At 31.2% G+C, this 24,916-nt stretch overlaps 1 protein-coding gene across 1 annotated transcript in view; it reads left to right on the forward strand.

Moving 5' to 3' along the window:
- The first annotated feature begins 958 nt into the window (after positions 1-958).
- LOC108556730 (putative tyramine receptor 2) overlaps positions 959-24,916 on the forward strand; it is a 47,503-nt gene continuing 23,545 nt past the window's right edge. The window contains exons 1-2 of the mRNA XM_017912942.1: positions 959-1,079; positions 1,310-1,410. The gene's annotated coding sequence lies outside the window, so the exon portion shown is untranslated. The remainder of the gene's footprint in view (positions 1,080-1,309; positions 1,411-24,916) is intronic.

A 24,916-nucleotide genomic window follows, 5' to 3' on the forward strand; every position in this document is an offset into this window, starting at 1 on the left:
AGAATGAATCCAAAAGATGCATATGAAATCTGAATGTTTGGGGAATGTAACGAGTATTCATATATTTCTGTGGATTTATCTGTTTGGCTGTAATTCACCTTCAAATTTAAAATAACGCTCGAAAAAGCAGTGTTTTCACATTTCAATGATTTACTCGAAAACTATAATAGATAGAATGAATTCCATATATGCATTTGAAAGCTGAATGTTTGTGGAATCCAGCAAGTATAGATACATTCTTGTGCTCTTATCCATATTGCTGTAATACGCGCTCAAATTTGAGCGTTTATTTACATTTTTATTGATATTTTCAATTACTTCTTTATGATATACCAATAAGAATGTAAAACTGATATGCATTCAATTTATCCATTTATTTGTATACAAATAAAGAATGTACCAATATTTGCTCCAAAATCGATCCATTTGTTGTGAGATAGTTCGGATTTCTCTTCTTCGAGGAATATTGAATGAAAGCAGCGGCGTATGTGAGATGTGTGGAATCAGAAGAAAGAAACTTGTTTTCAACCAAATTCAATCAGCCGAAATAAACAGTCGAAATTGATTCCCGTTTTCGATTTATCGCGAGCTCTCCCGTATTTATTCTCCTGCAAAATGTTGTTCCAACGAATGTAAACAAACGAGAAAAACAGAGAAAATAAAACATATTTGTTTAATTAATGAAGCGCAGAATCACATTCTTCCGTATGTATAAATGTAGATATTTTTTTAACAATCCTTTGGATATTTTATAAATCATTGCTTCTACTAAGTTTAATAGTTGATTAAGTAGAAAATTGGTGAATGGAATTGAGCAAAAAAAGTATGTTGATAGCTTGTAAATCTGCGAATTCGTTGACCGGCAAGGAAATGGAAATCTCCTGGTGTAAAGAGCAGGGGAATACAGAAATAGTTTGGCGTGCGTTCGGAGCCTTCATCATCCAGCAGTTCGCCGTAATTCCTCGTCGTGTTTAGTTTGGGTTAAGCCCGGCGCGTATGAGTGTGAAAAAGAGATCAACAACATAGAGAGATAGAGAAACAGCGCATAACACAAATACAAGAGAAACTTTCCAACTATGGTATAAAAACTGTTTGTTTTATCAGCCTTAACAAATGTTGACTCTAGCAATAGTTTACCGAAGCAATGAAGCTAATGAGTGCGTCGTCAATCTGTTTGCCTCCGCAAATTGAAAGACAATAAATTGGTTTGTTTCTGCTGCTGCTGCTGCATGGATGAGATAATTTGTTTATTTCTTTTCGTGGAGAATGTTCGGGCCGTTACAGATACACCGCTTCTTTTTTCTTGCAGAGGTTGACGGTGTCGAGGAGCGAAGGGTCGAGGATGCAGAAAGCCGGATCGATGCGGACGGTGTCCATCGAAGAGGAACCCTTTTAATGCGTCTGCATCAGGTAAAGTGTGCATTTCAACCATTACCGTTGAGGACTTGAAAGGTCCTTGTACCAAAGAAAAGAACGTGACTGAGACGTGACTCACGTCATCACTATTATTAGTCTTGAAGCCCTTAAATTTCCATGTTTCTTTACGCAAATATTAAAATAGTAGTAATTATTTACATGTTTAACTCATTGACTATTGCACGTTAATCAAGTTTATTTATATTACATAAAATTTTAAACTATTCTCTAGTTACATTCGCGTTACATTCGAGCAGTATTTCTTAAATAAATGCATGAATATTTAAAATCTTCATCTAAAAACTAAGTGGGATATGTTTCACCGTAGCTTTAATCTTCAGAACTTGCGCGAAACTTTATACACACGCAAAACTTACTATTTTTTTTTCATTACGTTTAAATTTATGGCTTCAACGTTCTTAAATACGGACGTGTTAATAATATTAATCATGAATATTCTTAAGAAATTATTTATAGAATTTAATCACGTTTTAGTTAACAGAAAAAAACTCAAAAAATTTCAAAAATAGACTATTTTTGGTTTTTTTCTTAGCGAATAATGGGTTCATTGGCGTGCCAAACCGTTTGTTCAAATGCCAAGGGCACAAAGGCATTTCCCGAGCCAAATAATGTTCGTAAATTTCGGCCAAATATTTATTAAAAGAATGATTGATTTTTTTTTGCTTTACTTTTATATTTTTGTACAAATTTCAGCGAATTTCTTTGAAACTAATATTATAGCTAATCCTATAAATAATTGAATTGAAAATTGTAATTATATACATAAAAAGTTAAGATTTATGATCAAAATTGATGATAAAAAGTTGTGATTTAGAAAATTGTAAGAAAGTTTTTGAATCTTCTCAAAAATAAAGTTTACTTCTTGGAAAGGTTGTAAGGAGGGTCGATTTAACGTCACACTTTGGTTGCAAATTAGTTCCAAAGTTTGAGCTTAAGATAACGCTCGTAAATAAACAGAATTTCGGCTGAATTGTTCTCGAGGTGAAGTTTACAAGATGCAAGAAAACTTTTTTTTTTGCTTTACACAAACAGAGCAACGATACAGATAAGATATTTGCGAAGTTGTCTTTGTTTTAGTAACTTTAGGGTGGAAATTTTCGTAACTTTGTCATAATAAACTCGAAAATTTTGATAAAGTCATTTCATTTTTATTAATTGTAAAATCAAATTGTAACTAACGAAGTGTTGTTTTCACGTAGAGGCCATTCATCTTTATTATTTTTCAAGTGCGAGAATAAATAATTCGCGGTGAAGTCGTAAATCTACGGTCGTTTCTTCTTCTTTCGCACGCGGTTCTTCGTATGCGGCGACAGAGACCGAGAGTATAAATCCGATGTGTTGTTTAACGCTGGAAAATAAAAATTATTACGGCGTCGCGACGCCGACGAAGATGCATTCCCAGCAGTCCAATTCGCCCCCACTCGTAAATCCGCACATACGCAGGTTTTATTTATTCCCAACTATGAGGTGTCATAACTTTACTGTTTTTTTTTGTTACATGACTTACGATCACGTGTCTCACAAATCCACACTCGTTTTTTTTACTGGCTACTGGCTTAAATCTGAAGAAGTGTTAAAAGCATTTCATTGTATCGTCTGAAAGCAATAGAAAACATTGCGTATACAATATTTTAAGGTCAAAACGCGCAAATAATTGCGAAACAACCCAAAGAAATTGTGCATTTTTTTCTTCTTTAATTAATTACTTGAAAATAGAACTAAATTACACAGTTTTTTTTTAAATATTCTACAAAGTTACAAATAAATGTGAGCACATGTGTAATTTGCGCAGATGAATTAATCAGAGTGCGGTGAATATGAAAATATGCACGAGCTTTCAGTTTTCAAAAAATTTCGCTCTGATTAAACCTGAAAGGGATTAATGCTTGCATTGATGTTAATATTCCCTTTTTTTAAACAGGAAAATCGCTTTGAAATGTTAACAAATTCGAGTTTTCAATCAAAAAAAAAATAATTTACTCTAGCATTCACTTCATTTTCTCATTGAAAAACTCACATAATGTATTAAATTAAATAAAATTAAATTTTTCAATAATCAAAATATTTAGATTTACATTTTTTTTTATGTAAAATAACTTTTAAAAACTTTTCTAATTATGAATTATTAATTAATTTTTTTTGTTTAATTTAGACTATAATGATTGTGAAACAGTTACTTAGTAGAATTCTGAAAAATAATACAATAAATTCGACTAAATTATTATTGAAATGGAAAACGTTTACAACTTTTTTTTTTAATTAAATTCAAAAGATTGATTGAAAATATTTAAAAGAACTTCAAACGATTCAATAACGGAGCGGAAGTGAGCAAGTCTGCTGTTAATACTGAAATTATACAATCTAATTGCTTTAATGTCAATATTGAGTTTCGTTTCCATTGAAGCATTCATCATTAAATGTGCGCTTCAACGAATCAATTTACCAACTCTGCTGACAATTTCACTCCAATTGCTGCAAATCCAAAGGAAAAAGAAGTCATAGTTTCAATATGATTGTGTGCAATGATTGAATATCGTTTTGTACGATCAATTTGATGTATTTAATTTGTATCGAATTTAGAGAATTAATTCTCTTAAATCTGAAGAAGTGTTAAAAGCTTTTCATTGTATCCTCTTGAAAGTCATAGAAAACATTACTTATACAATATTTTAAGGTCAAAATGTGCAAATAATTAAAAGGCAAAACGACCCAAAAATAGAACTAAATTCATTAAAAATTCCTAAATTACACAGTTTTTTTTAATTTTCTACAAAGTTACAAATAAATGTGAGCACATGTGTAATTTACGTAGATGAATTAATCAGAGTGTGGTGAATATGAAAATATGCACGAGCTTTCAGTTTTCAAAAAATTTCGCTCTGATTAAACCTGAAAGGGATTAATGCTTGCATTGATGTTAATATTCCCTTTTTTTACAGGGAAATTGCTTTGAAATGTTAACAAATTCGAGTTTTCAATCAAACAAAAATGTATTTGCTCTAGTATTCGCTCCAATTTTCTAATTGAAAAACTCACTTAAAGGATTTAAAATTGAATTATGGAAAAATCAAGTTCGTTTTTCAATAATCAAAATATTATTTAGCTAAAATAATTGAAAAAGAAAAGTTTCATTCACTAATTATGACTTATTAATGAAGTTTTTTGTTTCATTTAGTTTATAATGAATGTCAAATAGTTAGTTAGTTGAATACCGAAGAATAGTACAAAACATTCGACTAAATTATTATTGAAATGGAAAACGTTTACAACTTTTTTTTTTAATTAAACTCAGAAGATTGATTGAAGATATTTATAAGAACTTCAAACGATTCAATAACGGAGCGGAAGTGAGCAAGTCTGCTGTTAATACAGAAATTATACAGTCTAATTGCTTTAATGTCAATATTGAGTTTCGTTTCTATTGAAGCATTCATCATTAAATTTGCGCTTCAACGAATCAATTTCCCAACTCTGCTGACAATTTCACTCCGATTGCTGCAAAAGAAGTCATAGTTTCAATAAGATTACGTGCTGTAATTGAATTATATTCAATTTGATGTATTTGTATCGAATTTAGTGATTTAATTCAGATGCAGATTTTCGGACGTTTATGAAAATCTGAGCCGAATTTCGATTTAATTAATGTGTTCGTTGCATAATGCAATGATCCGACCGATGGAATTAACATTGACATGGATGTTTTATGCAGACATTTTAATGGACATTGTCGGTTTTGAACGATATCCGTTCCAGCGATTTAATTGCCATGCGCATTTTAATGAGAATCTGTTAGTTTAATTAAATAGAAACAGAAACAGATGCGAATGTAGATTTCATCTAATTATATTTAAATGTAATCTTTAAATAAGAAATTCACTGTTCCAACTATGAATGATTTTGTTGTTAGAATTTTTTCAAAGTTTTTCTTTCATTTTTACAATATATTTAAAGCGTAGTTTATTTTTAATATTTATGTTTAAATTCTGCTATTTTTATAAAGAAAACTTATAAATTACAGAGAAAATAATTAGCAAAGTTATCATTAAAAAATTGTATCAAAATAGTGAATTTTTACTATATTAACACATAAAATTAAAAATTAAACTAATTTGTATTAATTATCCAAACTTTATTTATAAATACGTCTACAATTTAAGTAGATTTAAGACATAAATTGGAATATTTTCGATCGTATAAAAGTAACAGTTTTATAGGAAATGATTGATGCGAATATAAAGAATTTCTTGATGTGAAGTGTGCTATTTATATATACAATTTGGACTTTGAATCGAAACGATTTTTCTTCAACTGAAATAACAAAATAAATAAAAGAAACTATTATTTTGGATGGCGTTGAAAGACGCGAAAGATTCTTCGGATCAAAAGGGATAAAAAAAAACCGACCTGTCACATCTAATTAAGTCTTGAGCAACGGAGCGAGACCGTAAAAATAGGAACAATTCTTCAGGAAAGAAAAAAGGTATTATAAATAGTCTCATTTCCGAAGAGAATATTGGTCTTTATTTAGACGGACGTTTACATACCGAATTTTACATACCAAAAATAAAGAAATCGTCTGTTTTTCGTTTCCTTATTTTTATATCGCTCCATTACCTATTTTCTCTCTAAAAGTATTTTAGTGAATTTCCCCAAGTAATCATTACCGTCGCTGTTTGCTTCCTCTTCGACGTATTTACATTCTTCCGAACGAATCTGCATTTTCACGAAGCGGTTTTCCGCATTCGTTTTCTTTCTCTTTTTCAATGGTATTCTCTCAGGACCTCAGCACATCAATTGTTTCAGTCCAGATCCTTTCGGTGGAAGCGCAGAGAAAACACGTGGAAAAGTAAACATCTCTCGGCGAAAGGAACAAAATCATTTTTTACTCTCCGCATCCTGACAACTTAAGTGCTTTAATTTAAAGCACTTTGAGCGCTATTTATTTATAAATCTAAATATTTAAGCTCGTGGCCTACTTTCTTTCCAGCAAAAACGTTTACCAATTTCACTTATTCCATTTGATTGATTCTGATTAACTTCTAAAATTAAGTTATAGAAGAAAGTGTATGAAACTAAATGTATAATTACTTGAATTTCATTAGTTAGTAATTACTTCCCGAGAGGAATGTCTCATGAATATGTGATGGGGAAACGGTTTGATTGATGAAAAGTAACGTTACTTAAGGAAGATTTTCTTGTATCGAGTTTGTCGGATCTTTGGAAGGAGAAGGCAGGAAGTAAATGAAATATTTATTTAGTAACTTTAGGGTAGTAGATATACCTTCCTCCTCCTCCTCCTCCTTGTACTCTTCCATCCACATCTTATATGATTGATGCTACGGACCTTTCATCCTGCGTGTGTATTTACTCCGGAACTAAGTTTTGGCATCCCACCAGGGACTCAGCATCATCCCTCTCCACCCATTCTCACACTACTCCCTACGGAAATATTGACTCTACCAATCGGCAAATAACTAGACACAACCGAGAAAATAAATGATGCCGCTGCCCAACAAGATACACCACCTGCTCTAACGATTTCGATTAATTAAACTAAACGCGAACGATCTCTTCCTTGAATCCCAGCAAAGACGTCTCAGTTGTATGTAATCAATTATTGTAATTAATGAAACATACAAACGTTAATTAATGTTATGATGATATATTGAAGAAATTTGTTGGATGAGTTGTAATTAATTCAAGTTTTGAGAGATTAGAATTAAGAAATTATTGAAAATTGGAGAAATTGTTATAAATAAATATATAATTAAAGACATTCAACTAGTTTTCACGATCTTAAGATGGATGAAAGTTAAATTATTGTTACTATCATTATGTTTCCTTTATTTGTAGAATAAAGAAATTATTGTAAATTGGAGAAAATCTTTGAAGAAATTGTAATAAGTAAATATATAATTAAAGACAATCAACTAGTTTTCAAGATCTTTCGTTAGATTCAACAAAATTTTAATATGTATTGTAGAAAGTTAAATTATTGTTTATATCATTATGTTTCCTTTATTTGTAGAATAAAGAAATTATTGCAAATTGGAGAAAATCTTTGAAGAAGTTGTAATAAGTAAATATATAATTAAAGACAATCAACTAGTTTTCAAGAACTTACGATGGATTTACGAAAATTTGAAGATAAATTGAAGAAAGTAAAATTATTGTTGATATCATTATGTTTCCTTTATTTGTAGAATAAAGAAATTATTGTAAATTGGAGAAAATCTTTGAAGAAATTGTAATAAGTAAATATATAATTAAAGACAATCAACTAGTTTTCAAGATCTTTCGTTAGATTCAACAAAATTTTAATATGTATTGTAGAAAGTTAAATTATTGTTTATATCATTATGTTTCCTTAATTATAGAATAAAGAAACTATTGCAAATTGGAGAAAATCTTTGGAGAAGTTGTAATAAGTAAATGTATAATTAAAGACAATCAACTAGTTCTCAAGATCTTACGATGGATTTAAGAAAATTTGAAGATAATTTGTAGAAAGTAAAATTATTGTTGAAATTTCTAGAATTATTTGTAAGTGAAAAAGTTATTGTTGTTTAGAATTGATTAGTTTTTCAGTTGATGCAGTTCATCAATTTTCAAAATATTTCTATAGATTTGTAAGTGTAGTTGTAATGAGTGAAATTTATAGTTGTTTTGAATGGATCCTGTTCTCTGTATATTCAGGTTAATCGGCTTTGTTACGAAATGGGTTTAGGGTAAAAATAGAATCAGTATTCCATCGTTAAGTAAATGGAATTCCTTGTAGTGAAGCAGCATTAGGAAAAAGACGTAATTCACTCTTGGGTAAGAGTGTAGAGATCATGGGATGATAATATCCTGGGAGCCTATCGAAATGCTACAGTTTCAGGAAGTTCTAATAATTAATGTTATTGTTAAAGAGTGGAGTTACGGTCGTAATGAATTTGCCGCCGAGGTCACCCTTCGATTCATCTCTCTCTCTACTTTTCCTCATCCTGTTGGAATCCTTCGCCTTCTCTTCTCTACCAACCGCCACCTAGAAACGGTGAGGAGAGAGGGAGAGTCCTTTTCTCTTGCACACAAGGCCCAATATTCAGAGGAGCACAATGGACCCAGGAGGAACTTTAAATTGATTTCTCGCCCTTGTCGCTTTCACGCCGATGCCGTTTGGTCTTTGGCAGCTCAGTAATCAAACCACTTGACCGTATCTGCAGCCAACACAAGCACCACCAAACCGTCTCTCCTCATTCCTTCATTCCTTCCTTCATCCATCGACCCTCAAAATATCCGCTTCGCTAATTTATTTAACCATTTGTTTTCTCCCACAGCTACGTAATTAATGAAATGAAATGTACAAAAAAATTACGAAATTACATCGCTGGAAAAGTGCAGCTGCGAGCTGATTTTTTTTTGTTCAATTCGTTTTTTAATAATTTTCAAACAAACACAAAAAAAAATGTACGTATATTCGGAATAATTCATGCCAAAAGTGCATAAATATGTTGCACGCACGTAAAGCATTCAACACGCCCTGCTTTAAATTCACGTAAAAAAATATATATATAATTTAAAAAAAATGTATATAATAACTCGGCCGGTTTTCCACTACACATTTCTCCTCGCGTACGCCGGATTTTTCATTTTTTCTTTTTCTCTCTTTTTTGGCTTGCGGCGAGGTTTTTCACAGCCGACAACAAAGGGACGAAATTCCGACAATATCGTCGATAATTTCATGAATTATTGATACAATCCCACCTCGATGATTTACTTTCACACAGCGCGCGACTGCTTTGTTTCAATTATTTATTTTATTGCTTCAAATAAATCAGTCAAAATCAGTTTATTTTTTTTGATCAATTAATTGTTATTTCTAGTTATAATTACTGAAAATATTCAAATTTCTAACAAAATAAATATACTTTCAGTAAGTTTCAGTAAAAATATTGTTAAATAAATCAAATTTTCAAAGGAAATCTATCAAATAACAGAGATATGATTGAAATTCATAACACATCACGTTTTTCTGTTCCAATATACATATTTCATTTCACATTATTCTCTCTGCATATTTGCAAGGAAATGAATATATATATATATATATATTCAACTTTTGGGACAGCGAATTATAAATGATTCATCCCATAATGCAGTACAACAGTTAATTATGCATAAACTTTGCTGCGAATCTCATATTTGGATCGTGAAACTCCGGATTCCATTATATAATATATATATAAACAGACAAAAATAAGATATTAAGAGGTTTGAAATGAACAACAAGATGACGGTTTTCAAGACAGAAGTTACGCAAGAAATGAACAGCGAAACAGACTCTAATTGCATTCGTTGTATTTCCGTTTTCCATCATCCATTTTCATGCAAATTTCGAGCGCTCGCTTTTCCTCGACCTCTTCCATTCAAATTAATCGAACATTTACGACTGTCTCTATTCAGTTATTTAAATCCTGCAATGACTTTCCTATTTTCAGTTTCAGTTTATTCGATTCAAACGTAAACGCAGCAGCAACAAACAGTTTTACAGTTTCAAAGAACCATTGCAAACTCGCAAATTGTTTGTTGCTTCAATTAAACCCAGACATTTAAAAAGTTTTTTTTTGTTTTTTGGATATTTTTAGAACTTAATTCAACAAGTAATGACAACAATTTTTAATTATCTATTAACGTTGAATAATACTTGGTAATTACGATTGATGCATGACTGGGAATAACAACAATCAAAATTTCTTAGTAATTAGTAATTTCTTAGTTTATTAATAATAGTTCTTAGCTACTGTCATTAAGGGTACAGTAGTTACCATAGCAACCAAAACATTTGTTTATTAATAATTGATAATTTAAAGAGAATGTTAAATTTTTAATTGTTAATTCAACAAATAATTACAATAATTATCTATTAACATAATTGATAATCACGATTGATGCATGACTACAAATAACAATCATCAATATTGCTTAGTAACTATCAGACGTCCTTAGTAACCATAACAAGCAATAATAGTTCTTAGCTACTGTCATCAAGGATACTGTTACCATAGCAACCAAAATATTTTTTTTATTAATAAATAATAATTTAAAGAGAATGTTAAATTTTGAATTGTTAAGGATATAAATGAAATACAAATAATGAAATAGTAGGACGAAATGGAAGAGGAGATTTTAATTAATATCTGCTCTCCTTTGCTTTCCATTCGAAAAGACAAAGTTAATAATTATTCACATTCACAATTAGCGCAGTAATATGCCCGGATTATTTGCGTCGCTCAAATATTTGTGCTTTAATGAAATCCCACTACGATTATTGCTGCTGTCCAAGAGCTCGTGAATATTATTAGCATCGTGTAGCTGTTACATATAAACATCTAATATACACGATGGAAAATTATTCAAATATTTCTTAAGAGTATGCCGGTGAAATTACTTTCGGTGTGTATACATATAAGTTTTGCACTTACCCAATTGTTCTTGCAACCAATTATTTTACGTAATAGAAAATTTCAATGAACTTTGTTTACTTTCGAAATTACTTTAGTGAATTTCATACAATATAATTATTATAATACAAATATCAAGGCATGGATGCTTATAGTCCGTACTATTCTAAATCATAGACTCTTTAATGATATAACGCATTTAGTTACTGGAGTGGCGTCTTTAGCAACCGTAGAGCTTTTGTAACAACTGTAAAGCATCGTTAGTAACGAAAGAGCGTTTGTAGCAACCTTAGCAACCGTAAAGCGTCGTTAGCAACCGAAGAGCATCTGTAGCAAAAGTAAAGCATCCTTAGCAACTGTAAAGCGTCGTTAATAACCTAAGAGCATCTGTAGCAACCGTAAAGCGTCGTTAATAACCGAAGAGGGTCTCTAGCAACCGTAAAGCATCCTTAGCAACCGTAAAACGTCGATAATAACCGAAGAGGGTCTGTAGCAACCGTAAAGGATCCTTAGCAACCGCAAAGCATCCTTAGCAACCGTAAAGCATCCTTAGCAACCGTAAAGCGTCGTTAATAACCGAAGAGCGTCCGTAGCAACCGTAAAGCATCCTTAGTGACCATAAAGGGTCGTTAACAACCGAAGAGCGTCTGTAACAACCGTTTCTAAGGACGCTAGCAAATATAAAAACGTCCTTATATTAACTTTACTAAGCGCTCTTGATATTTGCATATTCCATATTGCAAAAACTAACAGCGAACTATTAAATTTCTCGATAAAAGTTCGTTAATTCCGACGCAGTAAACAGTGAATTATTATCCTTTTAATTAAAAAATATTTCTTTTTTTTTCTTTCTTGACCTGCTGCAGCAGTAATAACAACATTTTTAGTATCATTGCTTCCTTAAGCGTGTTATTTACGATCATCGAATGGTGAACTGGACGATCGTATTTTATTATTTCTGCTTAATGCCCGAAGATTAAGTCGCCCGGGGGGAAATTAATGCAGTTATGCTGGAAGGGTCGGTTTTCGATGGTGCTGCGTTCATGGATGCGCTTCATGCGGTATGAAACGGAGACGTGACGACGGTCAAGTCTTTGGTTGCAATTTCGCCTGATATTATTAATTACATAAACAGCGAAACGGTCGAACCGGCCAATTTGTATTCGTTCTGGAATGAATTTATCGTAACGTCTTACCCTCGCATTGAATCTCATGTTTATCAGAGAGAGATATTAGCAAGAAAGTCCGAATCCCGACGCAGTAGATTTAATTTGCAAATCCGATTACGGGAATTCATTCATTTTGTAAACAAGATAAATGGCAAAACGTAAACGATGCTGTTTCNATAACATTGAGAACGAGAAGAGATTTAATTATGTTAAAGTACGTTGTTTACGTTCTTACCAACTTGTAAATAACGTAACGAATTACGGTTTCATTTCCAAAGACAATAACATTACTGAATTGTATATTTAATTATTTCTTATAACTTTTCATTAAGATTTACATTTAAAGTAAAATGATATTAAAATTAAGTCAGAATGAAAATTAAGTTTACAATCTTCAGTTTTGACAATATTATAATAAATAATAATTTAAAGAGAATGTTAAATTTTGAATTGTATATTTTATTATTTCTTATAACTTTTCATTAAGATTTACATTTAAAGTAAAATGATATTAAAATTAAGTCAGAATGAAAATTAAGTTTACAATCTTCAGTTTAACAATATTATTCATGGTTTTGAAATGACAGTGAAATAAATATAATCAGGAGATTCAATTTATAAATTGTAACAATTTGAGTGAGCGAGAGACGCGAAGTGCGCTTACGCCGTCAATTTACTTCACATAATATCAGCCTTAATTAGCATATTCAGACTTTAACTTTTGATTATACTTGTATCCCGCTGCACCCAGGTAATAAGACTTGCATAATGCGCTAGGGATTTAATTATGCTAATATCGCCGGAGGAAATGCAAAGTTTCTTCGTCGCCTGCTGCTCCTTCACACACACACAGTAGTACTATATTATATCTATATATCTATATATACACGTGCAATCCTGCCAACTGCACACATGACAACCTCCTCGTAAATTTATCAATCAGGATGCGCGCAAATTGCCTGACTCGTCTTTTCCTCATCACATTTTCCTCATTGTCGCGCAAGCCTCTTTCGCTAATTACCAATCAACGGTTAACTGAATTTTGGCGTTCCGCAACACGAATTCCTTCCACAAAAGTTCAAAACAAATCCGGAAGGAACACATTGATTCAACATAAAGAAAAAATGGACTAATTAATGATATACAAGGGAAATCGTGTCGCCCGTCTCAAACAGCTGTGTGCGCAACCAAATAATGAGGCTTATATACAATATTCGAAAATGTAATTAATGTTCATGCTTCCAAAAACAAAAACACGTACTAATCAATTAATGTTTCCGCAGCCTTTTCGATTAAATTATATTTTTTTTCCTCTATATGTATGTAATTATGACATAATTTCCCTTTTTTCTGGTTTCGTAACAAATTTTTTTAAAACTTGTAGTAAGCAATGATGACTCAATATTCTCGACACAGCCATGGCATTCAAGCCCAGTTCATCACCTACCATTTCCTGTGTCATTCTTGGATCTTCGTCAATTTTTGACTTCACCAGGACTACATTTGTGTCGTCGGTGAAAGATTTCGAGTGACCATCACGAGATTCATCTTCAACAGAAAAATACCCGGTTTTGAATCTTCGAAACCACTTGGAAATAGTCACAAGAGATGATGCATTTACTCCATATGCATTTTGGCATTCCTGGAACATTGGCATAGACTTGAGTTGACGTCGAAATCCGTAGAGAATGGCAAAACAATTTTATGCAGTGTTGGTGATGGAATTTCTACCAACATTACATAACTAATCTTGCATTTTCTCCTATCCATTCTTACCAATCTTCTTGAAATTTGACATGAAATATCGTTAGACTTTAACTAATTGAGAAACAACTTTTGTTTTTTTCAGAAATGTAGAATAAATATTTAATTTTGATTGCTAATAATTGCTTCAAAAGTTTAGCGTCATAATTGAATTAAAAGTTTTAAGGACTCTGTGGTGGTGTAAACTTGTCGCAGTTACTTCTTTTTTTGTTAGTTTTCTTCGAGGAAAAGTACAGATAATTAATGGTTAACGTTTCAATCACTTTAAAAGCCAGCGAACGGCGTGAGGAGACAAATTACTCAACACTTTATTACCCTTCGCTCTGTCCATTTCCCGGATTCCGTTCTAATTTTCTTCCTCTTCCAAACTCGTAAAAGCCATTCAAACCACACATAGTTTTAGTATTTTAACGCACATTCCGTACTATTTTTTGTATAGTTTTTTTTTTTGTAAATTTTATACTTTAATAATTCAGTATTTCTATGAAAATTTAATTCATAATTAAAGTGAAAGATTAAATTAATTAAAATAAGAATTTCTTAAGAACTTGAAAATATGATTCGTAATTACTGCGAATGATAGATGAGATTAATTTCACCGAAAATTGAATCAAACTCAACATGCTAAAAGTGTCCACATCTCTTCACGTCTATCTATTTTCTTTCAGTAAAAATATTGTGCGACTTCGGCTCGCACTAATAGTAATGAAGTGAGAGATCGAACGCGAACTTTTGAACTCCGTATGTATCTATATAATATCTTCGAACAAAAAAAAAAGTTGCATCCATTCCGAATGGATATTTAAGTAGATAATGAAGTTTTCTCGCCCAACTTTTTTTCCCCATTTCTTGTTTATTTATTTTCTTTTTATTACGTTGGAAAGAGCTTCATGTTTTATGTACAGAATAATCGATTTTCCGCCCATCCGAAAAGCTTCTGTTTGTTCTCTTTCGTGTTTTATATACTTTTTTTCTCTCTCTGTTATTTCTGTATACACATCTAAAATCTCCGAGGGGATTTACGGCGGGCATTTGAAATATGGGATTCTGTTGCATCGGTATGTTAAAATCCGCAAATGCGTAAGTTATAAAGAACGAAACGAAACGAATACAAAAAAAAGTTGTTGGAAAGAATTTCACTTAGGAGAACAACGCGGATTATCAAATTGAAGTTCCGGGTAATAATTGCGGCGTTAAAAGGCTGTGCGAGGATAACGGCATTATTTTATTTTATGAATAAAATATGAAATTTTTTTATGAGGTATTCAAAGTTCCTTCCTTCTTTTCCTTCCTTCCTTCGTTTTCATTTACTTTTTTGTTGCTTTTAAAACTCCTAAATTAACGTAACAAAATATTGGTTCACATAATGCAAATTTGCATCAAATTATTACGTTTTCATCAACTTTACATTTTTTATAAATGAAATTTTCTATATTTATTCATATTTTCAAGAATATTTAATGTACCCTAAAGAATTGCTGACAATTTTATTAAATTCGACTGAAAACTAATATTTTTTAAGTTTTATTAAAAAAGAAATTAAATCTAATTACTCAAAAAGTAATGTAGGTAGAATAAATCTTAAACTTAGGTATTAAAGATAAAATTACAGAAAATCTAAAGAATTTACTATTACTTATATAGTTATACATAATACCAACCTTTATATTTTTTTAAAATTTCAATAAATATAATTTTAAACCGAGAAAAATCGTTACGTTTTAATTATTTAATTACTCAAAAATTAATATACCTAAATTAGTTTTTAAATTTGGTTATTAAAGAAGAAATTACAGCAAATCTAAAGAATCTACTATAATTTATGTAGTTTTGATGGTATTCACGTATTTGAACAAAATTTGAACAAAACATACAATTTTTATGAGTTTCATTATGTTTTAATAAATTACTCACAAACTAAAGTAGGCAGAATATATGTTGAAATTGCATAATAAAAAATGAATTGCAGAGAATCCAAAGAGTCTACTGTGATTAATGTGGCCTTAAAAGTATTTACTTTAATACATTTTCAAAGTTGAAGAAATAAAATTTAAAACTTTATAAAATAAGTTTCCTTACATTTTACTTAAATACTCAAAAACTCATAAAATTAGAATAGATATTACAATTGTATATTAAAAAACAAATTACAGAGAATCCAAAAAGCCTACTACGATTTTTGTGTTCTTAAAACTATTCAACTATTTGAAGAAACAAAATTTGCTCTGAAAAAATTTATTTTCTTTACGTTTTCCTTAATAACTCAAAAAGTAATAAAGATAGAATACATATTAAACTTGTATATGGAAGAAGAAATTATAGGGAATTAAACGAGTATAGAATTAAAAGTATATTCACGTAATAAATTATCAAAAAAATGGCAAAATTTGAAACCTAAAAAAAAACGGAAATTGTTTAAATTTCGATTCATTTTTCTTGTTTTCAAGAGATTTACCAATCTACCAGTCAATAATCCGTTAATCCGAAACAAATGTAACCGTTCGATCGTAAAGTTTCGTTTGAATAACAAACAAACCAGAAAAAAAAAATAGTTTACGTGGGGGAGAAAATCCGATAACGTTGATCCTCGCCAAAACCGGAAACCCAAATATATACAACAACAACAACATTAAACCTTGCATTGATCAAGTAGCGACCCTTCAATTTCCAATTAGTTCAGCGCCTCTCGATTTTCGCAACGTTTCACGCTTTGTCCCCTCTCGGATTTTTCAGTTTTGCATCCGGAGTGGAAATTAAATACGCGAATAAACGCAAATATCGAGCACGCAGATGCAGTAAGAAATTAAAATGTGACAATAAAAGCAAGGATTTAATTTGATTACATGCAAACACGTTGCTGCATCCTTGAAAAGATCGTTTCGTCCACCCGAAAAACAGGGTCAATCCGGTCCATGTTTATATGGCCCGGAAACCGCTGACTAAATTAAATAAACCCACCAAAACCATCCGCCGTATAATTGTGCTGCGACCCCCCAAAATGGAAACGGCCGCATTACGTTTGTTACTCTTTAATTGCACTCTCGGACCTCACTAATATCGCGTTACGCAATTAGTTTTACTATACCAAACGCATTTTGCATTATATAATTCGCATAGGTACGCCATTAAGTTCTATGTGTGTGCACTAAATTTGTCGAAACACGTTTCGTCCCTCGATCGATCTGCTTCGTTCCGTGAGGAAACTGTACAAAAGATTGTTTGTAACGAAATTTATATTTCACACGATACAATTAATTCGCGTTTCGTGTGTTTCTGCACGTACTTTTTGTCCATTTCAAACCGCATGAATGGATGAAATATGCGGGAATTATGCGGCCAAACCTACAAAAGTTTCTCTCGTTACTCCTTACGCCTTTTCTTTCTAAAATCCATTCTTGAAAACACCATTGATAAAAAATTTTGAATGTTGCGTAATTCGGATTAATTCCAGCTGCTGCGATGTCGAGTTGAAACAATGGTCGGTCGTTATGTCCGCTGCGGATCCTCCGTTTGTTATTGCTATTAAGATTGCATTCAATTCTCGTCCATGGCGTGTATTTCCCGGAGAGCAGAGCATTTCCATCGATGGTAATCCGAATTTCCACTGCCGCTCGCTGAATACAATTCGCGACTCTTTGTATTCAACTTAACGTTTGATTTGTTATTTTTCTGCTTTGAAAACTTCCAAGTATTCATCAAAAAAAACTCATTCATATTCATTGAAAAAGAAAACTTTAATTTGCACATTTATGTTTTATTTAATTACTCAATAACTAATGAAGACAAAATTAATCTCCAATATGTATATTACAGAAGAAATTATAGATAATCTAAAGAGTATACTATGATTTATGTGGTATTGACGATTTTCACATAATAAGTTATCAAATTTGAAGAAATAAATTTTAAACCTCGAAAAATGTTAGTCTTTACATTTTATTTAATTACTCATATACTAATAAAGATAGAATAAATCTGGAATATGTATATTAAAGAAGAACTTATAAAGAATTTAAAGAGTATATTATGATTTATGTGGTATTGATGATCTTTACATAATAAGTAATCAAATTTGAAGAAATAAATTTTAAACTTGGAAAAATGTTAGTCTTTACATTTTATTTAATTACTCATATACTAATAAAGATAGAATAAATCTAAAGAGTATACTATGATTTATGTGATATTGATGATCATTACATAATAAGCTATCAAATATGAAGAAATAAATTTTAAACTTCAAAAAATGTTAGTCTTTGCCTTCTATTTAATTATTCATTTACTAGAATAAAGGTAGAATAAATCTGGAATATGTATATTAATGAAGAACTTCTAGAGAATCTAAAGAGTATACTATGATTTATGTGGTATTGATGATCTTTACATAATAAGTTATCAAATTTGAAGAAATAAATTTTAAACCTCGAAAAATGTTAGTCTTTACATTTTATTTAATTACTCATATACTAATAAAGGTAGAATAAATCTGGAACATTTATATTAATGAAGAACTTATAGAGAATCTAAGGAGTGTACTATGATTTATGTGGTATTGATGATTTCCACATAATAAGTTATCAAATTTGAAGAAATAAATTTTAAACTTGGAAAAATGTTAGTCTTTACATTTTATTTAATTACACATAAACTAATAAAGATAGAATAAATCTGGAATATGCATATTAAAGAAATACTTCTAGAGAATCTAAAGAGTGTACTATGATTTATGTGATATTGATGATTTTTACATAATAAGTAATCAAATTTGAAGAAATAAATTTTAAACTTTGAAAAATGTTAGTCTTTACATTTTATTTAATTACTCATATACTAATAAAGATAGAATAAATCTGGAATATGTATATTAATGAAGAACTTATAGAGAATCTAAAGAGTATACTATGATTCATGTGGTATTGACGATCTTTACATAATAAGTAATCAATTTTGAAGAAATAAATTTTAAAATTCGAAAAATGTTAGTCTTTACATTTTATTTAATTAATCATATACTAATGAAGATAGAATAAATCTGGAATATATATATTAATGAAAAACTTATAGTGAATCTAAAGAGTATACTATGATTTATGTGATATTGATGATCTTCACATAATAAGTAGTCAAATTTGAAGAAATAAATTTTAAACTTCGAAAAATGTTAGTCTTTACATTTTATTTAATTACTCATATACTAATAAAGATAGAATAAATCTGAAATATGTATATTAAAGAAGAACTTCTAGAGAATCTAACGAGTATACTATGATTTATGTGGTATTGATGATCTTCACATAATAAGTTATCAAATTTGAACAATTGAAGCCTCGAAAAAATGAGTAAATTAATTATTAAAACCAATGAAGATAGAGTTGATTTGTATATTAAACTAAAAAAAAGTACAGATAATCTAAGTATTTTAATTATTCTTACAAATGAAGTTTATTAATATTTGAATATATGAAACAACAGTTGATACCACTAAAATTCTAAACGTAAGTTTCATAATTGTATCCTGGAAATGGTAAGACCTTAAATTTCCATTTTCAATGAGCAAGTAAAGTAGTAGACGTAATGAAATATTGCACAATGAAGTTTATTTGGGGAAAATGGTATTTGCAGCGTCTCGACGAATATTTCTCGAATGCAATTGTTAGAATCGAGACGTGCCTCAAGTTTTCTTCTATTTGCAACTTTAACCCGAAGACGAAACACAGGAACGTCGTCGACATTCAATTATCGCAGAAACAAATGATCGCTTCTCTCTCTTTCTATCTTCACTTCTCTTTTGCCGAGACAACGTTTCGAGACGCTCCAGCTAATAATGCGAAACCCGAGTCATTAGCTGGTGCAAACGTTTATGCAATAATATCTGTCAGAAGTGCAGTTCGTCAACAAATTCCTCTAGAAACAGTGGAATTTCTTTTACAATTCAAACGCTCTTTCAACGTTATTGAAACGATGCATTTCTTAATCAAAAAAATATTTAATTGCAACTGGGTACAATTCATATGCACGTATATATTTGGACTTAATTTTGCAACTTTCTTGGAGAAAAACGTATATTTTCCCATTGAATTGGCTCTAGGGCAATATCTTAAATGGCTTTGAAAACTTCACGAAAAGTTTAGCAATCAGTCGTCGATTATAATGGACTTAGGGTAATAAAAAATATATAAAAAAGGGAACGCATTAACAGATTGCATGAATATGCAAGAAAGTGCGCTTTCTTTCTATACTCCTTTGTTCTTTTACGTTCGCTTGGATCCTAACGAATGGATAAGAAAAGAAGAGAAAAGAGGATTTGAAAGCTTCGAAATCGTTTCCTTCAGGACTAAACAAGTCAAAGGAATAGCAACTGGAAAAGTTCTTCGTATCCTTCCCATTATTATCATTATAACTATATATTATGCATTAGAGCTGTTCGCTGATGTAATCCAAGCAATAGTAATTTTATTGCATAAAACTACACTTCTCTGCTGAACGTTTAAATTTTAAAATCTTCATCTCCTTCCTTCTCTCCATCGGATAAGATAAGTGCTTCTCCCGTTGATTCTACAGCTTTCGAGGACTCTCCCGAAAACCCTGTGTATAATTCGATTCAATTCAGCCGGCATTTCGGGTCTTTCCATTCATCGCTAAGAAACCGCTGATTTCTAAAGTGTAATTATCGAATGCGACGCTTTCCTTTACAAATAATTAATTTCACATCAAATCTTACTACATTCCATTTCAAACACTCACAAATATACCCAAAAACTTTACTCAAAATTATCTACATATACAACAGTTTAATTCACTTATTTTCAAATACGCTCGAAACACAATAGAACATTTAGAAATGATTTCAAACTATTGTTTTCACCGATGCAATTTGAAATCGTGCATTTGATAAGCGAAACAGTAAATTGAGTTGAAAACTCTGTTGCAACGAATACCCTAACAACTCCAAGTTTCGTTCCCCAATCCGAATGAGTTCTACATTATTTACGTAATTTCGGAAACCTTTCGTCTTTTGTTATGAATATCGATGGGAAAGTTTCCACCGCCTGCCACGATCCACGTTCATCAACCCCGCACGGAGATATTTTCAATCCGTCTGCTTATTGCAGTTTGTGTGAGTTTTGTTTATCGCATCAAAAACTTTACGTAATAATGCATTCGAATGCTTATGCAGCGTTATTCATTGCCTTCATCAACCTGCGTTCATTTAAATAATTCTTTGTTTTTCAATTTATGCAACATTACAAATACTTTGACAGCTCACAGCAACAAAATGCTACCACCTACAAATCTGCGAGTATACTTAAATTAAAACCTGAATATTTATCTTCAATTCAAGTATAAATATATCTAATTGGCGTTATTAGTTTTTGAGTAAAATGGCAAAAGGTGAAGACACTACATTTTTACAAAATATAATCAAATTAAAGTATTCACTACGCGGTTTTTCGAAGTAATACGATAAAACGTGAAGTCACTTTTTTCCTCTCCAATTCCGCATTTGAAAACGTATGGTAATTGCTTTCGGATGCGCTTATATGAACTCATTTAAAATAAGATATGTTAAGTTTCTCAAAGATATTCAGCGGAATGGATGCGCCGGGTGCCGTGCAGTATCCATGCAAATATATAGACTTTTCGTAATGGAAAACCGCAATAAAACGTGAAATACGGTCGAGTTTATTGTTACTTTCGGAGACCCGTTGCGAGGTAATAATATAGAAATCTGTTTCGAATCCCGTACGAGAGATTCCACGTAATGCGATATGCACTTAGAAGAACGCGCAGTTACATATCATTTGAAATTCAACTTTGCAATCATCATCTTTAAATACGAAACATATTTATGGAAATTATTGTAATTCGAGGATAATAAAGCGTGCAAATACGCACGCTAATTTAGATTTGCGAACGTTATTATTTACGTTGAATAATCAGAGCATAAATATGTTAATATTCATTTGGAATAATATGATATTATTGTGAGTGTGGGAAAAATTACGTGTGCGAATTCCTCTCTAATTAATTAAATCAAATGCGGCGACCTTTTCTGACCGCGTATTTCCCCTCGTCAAATAAAATATATTTAAATTGGATTATTATCTTTACGTCCTTGTGGGAAGTTAAAAACACCTACGTTCGAGGGGGAGAGACGAGCGCAACGTTTGCGAGGGTGAATAAACAACGAGAGAAAATGCAAATGTTGCGTGTTTTTTTTTAGAATTATCTTTTAAACAGAAAGTTGCGTCGTTCGTATCTTGAAGATATCGTCATTCAAACAGGTAATGGAAAGAGCGAAAAACCTTGTTGATGCTGCATGTTTGAAACGGTTTTTATTGTTGTTTGTTTCGTCCTGTTTGCAAGTTCGTTTCATTTTATGCAATCCTTTATTTCCCGGAAGTGCTATTACGTTTATTTAGAAAAAACGTCCGAAGCTGACTGAGCCCGCATCTGCATGCAGCAAGAATATCATGTTTTCAACATTAATTAAATTGGTCTCCTACTCTTCCTCTCTTTTCCGTTTCATAATCTTCAAAAGCAGAAAACAGAGAGAAGATGGATTGATGTTGCAATAAAGAAATCTGCGTGCCAGGTGCGAACTGCATTTATCAAACTAAATTAGTTTAGTTTGCAAAGTTATGTGTGTAAATATATGTGTGTGTGTGTGTTCCAAAAACGTGGCAAGTTTTCAACTTTGCAGCAGCAGCAGCATGAGGAATTTCCCAGATTAAAGTCGCTTTAAATCCGAAAAGAAAAGAATTATTATCATCTCGCTTAATCATCATAAATCATCATCATAACGTGCAGTCCGTCTTTACACCCATATCTCACGTTTCCTTCTTTTTTATTGCGAACCTAATGCATGCAGCGAATTACATAAGACAAATTATGATGAATCGTGACCCCAAAAAAAGAATATCTGTTAATGGATTTTTATTACAAACATTCGCCAAATGGAATTGAAAAATATATTGCTTCAACTTTGACAACCTATTAAGTGAATACCTGTAAGAGCACAGAAATACTTGTAGATTTGTTTGATTTTCTATTGTTTCTACTTCAATAAACGTATACTAGATTAATTAAATCTTTATTAGTTTTCGAGTAATTAAGTAAAATATAAAGACACTTATTTTACGGTTATTTTTAACATTATAGAAATCAAAGTAATAGCTTTGTATTCCGTTTAGTTTTTTTGTTATCTACATAGATTATGGACTTTATTCTAACTTAATTGTAAATATAATTGTAATTAATTCATTTCTCAAGACTTATTTTTTTTTACTATTTAACAGCCAATTTCTCCAAAACCGCTGTCACTACAAAAATCATTGTAAGTTTGCCTAATTCTTTATAGTTTTCTCTATGATATTCATTAACAAGATCTATACTATCTTCGTTAGTATTTAATACATTTAATTAAATTACAAATGTGTATGTTTTATGGAAATTATCTCAACACGAATCGACAACAAATGCACGAATGCAGATGAACAAGGATTGAGAGTGAGAGAGAACTGGAAATGTCTGGTTTATTATATCGCGATGATCGTCGGAAATGGGTCAGCAATAAAGATTACTTAAACTCGCGGAAAATGTTCCTTGTATATTTCATTAAACGATTTTAATTACTTCGAGTCTGAATCCACAGCTTTCACCGCGTCAGTTTGAAGAGTTCACAACAAAGGTTTTTACTCTTAAAGTTAATTAAATAAATATGTTTCATTTAACAACAAAAAAAAAATTAGATACGTTTCAGTTTCACCGAAAAATTGTTCAGCTTTAAAACATAAAGAGTGAAGCAAGTGCTGAAATCTGCATTTTCTGTGTACCAATTTCCAAGCTTAATCCGAGCAACAACAAAAAAACAAAAACCAGAGGAAATCTTCAACGGTGAATGTTGTTTTTTTCTCTGCGGCCGAAGACTGTTGCGTTTGAACTAATTGCGTCGCTTTGTCTTCATTACGCGGTACATTATTTTCGTTTTCCCCAGTAATTTCCACAAGGGATTAGTGCGATTTCCACGTGTACTTGCTCGGTGCTGGGGGTTACGTAAATGCGCCAACAACACCGCAAATCTGTATGCAAATCCGAAGGAATTTCGTTACACTAATTACATGCGAACTGTATAATGTGGACCAAAGGTGGACTTAGCAATCAATTCCTTGGACCCTCGCTTAATCCGACGGATTATTTGCCCGAATCCATGCAGCATCATTACACAATCAAGTACTTTTTGAAATTTCCTTTCCAAACCTTCTTTATACATAAAAATACATATTATAATGGTTCTGAAACACGAATGAAACATTTTCAACAAATTTTTTTCCCACTCACATTTTTATTTATATAATATTTGGTAAAGGCTTTCATATTCCAACCTCCACCGAAATCTCTAGTATTTTCATTCGAAGAAATTATTCCGTTTCAAATCTTGATTTATTGCCCATCCCTTTGAAGTGTGCTCCTGCTGCCAATTTAGGAATTAGGGACGTCAGCGAACCGGCTGAAAGCAAATATCAAAGCTCGTCTAATTTGGCCAATTCCCGTTGCTACTTACAGAATGGGAGAGAGAAAGAGCAAAAAAAAATGTATATACATACGTATACAATTTTAATTGCGAATTTTAATTCCGATCGACGATAATTAAAGGCGGCTTTAAGAAAACTGTCAGTGTCAGTTTCATTGCGAATTTAATTGGTGCAATTAAAATGTATTTAGTGTTTCGTAACCTAATATAAAATGATTGAATCGCATTTATAGAAAGTTTATTTTAATAATAATTAATAATTTGATGAGATTAGTTTATTTGCATGTTCATAAGATTACATAAACATCAGCGCATTCTATTGACAAGTTTGGAACTATAATTTGTTTGATGATAAAATGCAACTAAATATGTAATTAAAATGTATTTAGTGTTTCATAACTTATTATAAAATGATTGAATCGCATTTATAGAAAGTTTATTTTAATAATAATTAATAATAGGATGAGATTAGTTGATTTGCTTGTTCATAAGATTACATAAACATCAGCGCATTCTATTGACAAGTTTGGAACTATAATTTGTTTGACGATAAAATGCAACTAAATATG

Source organism: Nicrophorus vespilloides, unplaced genomic scaffold (assembly GCF_001412225.1).
Source record: "Nicrophorus vespilloides isolate i.1.1-1 unplaced genomic scaffold, Nicve_v1.0, whole genome shotgun sequence".
Classification (NCBI taxonomy): domain Eukaryota; kingdom Metazoa; phylum Arthropoda; class Insecta; order Coleoptera; family Silphidae; genus Nicrophorus; species Nicrophorus vespilloides.